The sequence below is a fragment of the Adiantum capillus-veneris genome, chromosome 14 (genome assembly GCF_014529385.1).
Source record: "Adiantum capillus-veneris isolate H3 chromosome 14, ASM1452938v2, whole genome shotgun sequence".
NCBI lineage: Eukaryota > Viridiplantae > Streptophyta > Polypodiopsida > Polypodiales > Pteridaceae > Adiantum > Adiantum capillus-veneris.
Genome location: NC_140944.1, coordinates 148,774,671 through 148,777,695, shown reverse-complemented (window position 1 = coordinate 148,777,695; position 3,025 = coordinate 148,774,671).

Below are 3,025 nucleotides of genomic sequence, written 5' to 3'. Positions count from 1 at the left end.
AAGTCTCTGACCTGGAATAGCTGTCAAAAGTGACCATCTCATTCCATTTTGGCGATCATAGTGGTGATCTCAATCTCTTGACAGGGAATCTATCTCCCAGTTGACATTTGGAGTTATCTAACATTCGCAATGCCAGCTAAACAATTAGGAAGAGGGAGGGTACCTACCACAATATTCGTGGAGGAACATGACCATATCAACACTGTGACTGAAGAGTCTGGTGGACCTGATTTTAAGAATGAGGAGACGGATGTCAATCATGACCGAAGGGATGCTGATGGACTTGGGCACTCTCAGCACTCTGCTCAATTAAGGAGAAGACATCCGGAGAGGGCTAAAAGACGCTCTTGCTCACAGGTGTCTAGTCAAAAGGCTGATAAGAAGGGCAATCGAATGGTAGTGATGGTAGCAGACAAAGCCAAAAAACAATATTGAAAGTGTAGGGGTTAGGATAGTAAGGTGGATTAGGTTCAGACACGTTCATGATTAGTCATACTAGATGCAATAACACTAATATGTTTGAGAAGGGCTCGAATGCAAAGCGGAATCTAATTAATACAACCACATAGAAGTGTATACAAGCTAGCTTTTATATAGAGCTTGTGAGAGGATTCTAGTGATGTCATTGGTGTGTCATAAGCATTAATTTTCCATGCATATCCACATGCTCCTAGACTCACATGGACATCATTAATGTGTGCCACATATCATGTGTTTGGGAGTTAGGACAAGTACCCATGGCTAAGGTTACTTCCCAACAATCCTCCCCTTAAGCTTGGTCATGGTGTACATAGGATTATTATTAATCTAGGGTGTGATTCATTAATACATCTAGGAGGTTCAATTTGATTCATCTCTCTAGGTTCACAAGGTGATCACTTAGTGTCTAGGCTCAACTAATGCCTTTAATTGTACACTTAATCATTTGATTGTGCTTGGATATTCATAGTTGATTGATGTCGTTGTCATGGAGATTGTCTTTATTTACCTTTTTCGTCGTCTTGATCTTCATGATCTCCTTGATGTAGCCTCTTCATGGACATCTTGGTCATTTGTTCTTCTAATTCATGGTTGAAGCTTGATGTTTCCCTTGTAAACACTGACTTTCCTCCCCTTGCGCTTGAACCAAGAGATAACTCATGATGCAAGCACCTTGTTGTGAGTGCTAATGCCTTGATAGGCATATCATACATAGCGAATTGACATGGCATGGGAGTGCACATCATACACATGTTCATGAGAGAGGTCTTGCCTCTTTTCAGAACAACGGTGTCTAATGTTCTATGTAACACGAATAAAAAATCATCTCCATAGTGGAGTGTATACATAGCAGAAAATTGTGTTACAAGGCTTGGAGGTCTCATCTTGCTTAGTAATGAGATACTACTCAAAATTAGAGCCAAAAATAATTATGCAAAGATTGAGGCTTTCGTAGACTTCAGTCCTTGGGGCAGTTTTTTTGGTCTTCAGCACAAGAAAGACCCTTAGTAGGGGCTCGTGCTGCAATTGAGGCTTTCTTAGACTTCAATCCTTGAGGCAGTTTTTTTGGTCTTCAGCACAAGACAGACCCTTAGCAGGGGCTGGTGTTGCAATGTGGGAAAAGCCTTGAAGTTAAAGGGGGCCCTTGGTGGTTAAGCCTTGTGGGAACCAATGCCAAGGGGGAATATGATGTGGCACTCAATATGGCGAGGCTCGAGTGGGCATGCCGTGTAAATTGCAGCGGGTGGCTAGTATTGCAAAGCGGCTGGCAAAAGCAAGGTAGCTCGAGACCAGCGAGTTGGAGCTCGATAGCGTTTGGCAGCACTAATGATGCATTAGAGCTACAAAATTGCAAGGCAAAGCAACGCAAGTACATGCAAAAGATGAAGGGGGTGGACCACATAGAGAAAAGCCCTACCTTTGAGCTTGTCATAGCCAAGTGGTTAATGAGCAAGGGAGATGATGACCATCACCGGATGAATGACTATTGACACAAAGGGTAGTTGGTAGCCGATCATTCGCCAAAAGAGAGTGGGTATCCATGATGGTCTCATTATGTAAAGCAATATCTAGTTGCACAAGTCATGAGAGTTGATGATGAAGGTGAGATGTGCTCGACGATGAACACACAAAATGACAACATGATAGGCTGGTGGCAAGCCTTTCCATGGGTGACAGGTTGCTTGATGCAGCTCAAGCCTTTGATGAGACTGAGGGAGATGACGAGTAGCATGAGGGAGATGACGAGTAGCACCAAAATGTAAGCCAAAAAAATCTCCCCTTCAGCCACTGGGAGTAGGTGAGAGCCTTTGTGTGGCGTTTTCCTCATCCTCAACTTGCCATGGATGATTATGGCACTAATGACTTTGAGCCTCCTTGGCCTTTTGTCAAAAAGGAAAGGTTTTCCACCGCTACAAAAAGTCATGCCTCTTGGAAATTTGAAAGGCTAGGGAGAGAAAGAAAAAACTATCACCTATTATAAATGAAAAAATGATCAACCAGTATGATTCCAATCAAGTGATGAAAGAGAGGATCACCACTTGATCTAGCATATAAAAAGAAAATGCAATGTCTAAAATCCTAAAATAATCTAAAGAGGATCTAAGGCTATGATACTAGTTGTACGTGTTAGGCTAAGGTGGATTGGGGCTAGACGCATTCATGATTAGTCATACTAAATGAAATAACACTAATAATACATTTGAGAAGGGCTCAAATGCAAAGTGGAATTTGATTAATACAACCACATAGAAGTGCATACAAGCTAGCTCTTATATAGAGCTTGGGAGATGATTCTAGTGAATCAATGATGTCATCTGTGATGTGTCATAAGCATTAATTTTCCATGCATATCCTCACGTTCCTAGACTCACATGGATCATGATGTTGACCTCATTAATGTGTGGCACACATATCATGTGTTTAGGAGTTAGGATAAGTACCCATGGCTAAGGTTACTTCTCAATAGAAAGTCAGATAGAAAGAATGATGCGGACAAAATGACCTAGACAGATGATCACTACATTGATATCTAGGATGTTGAGAC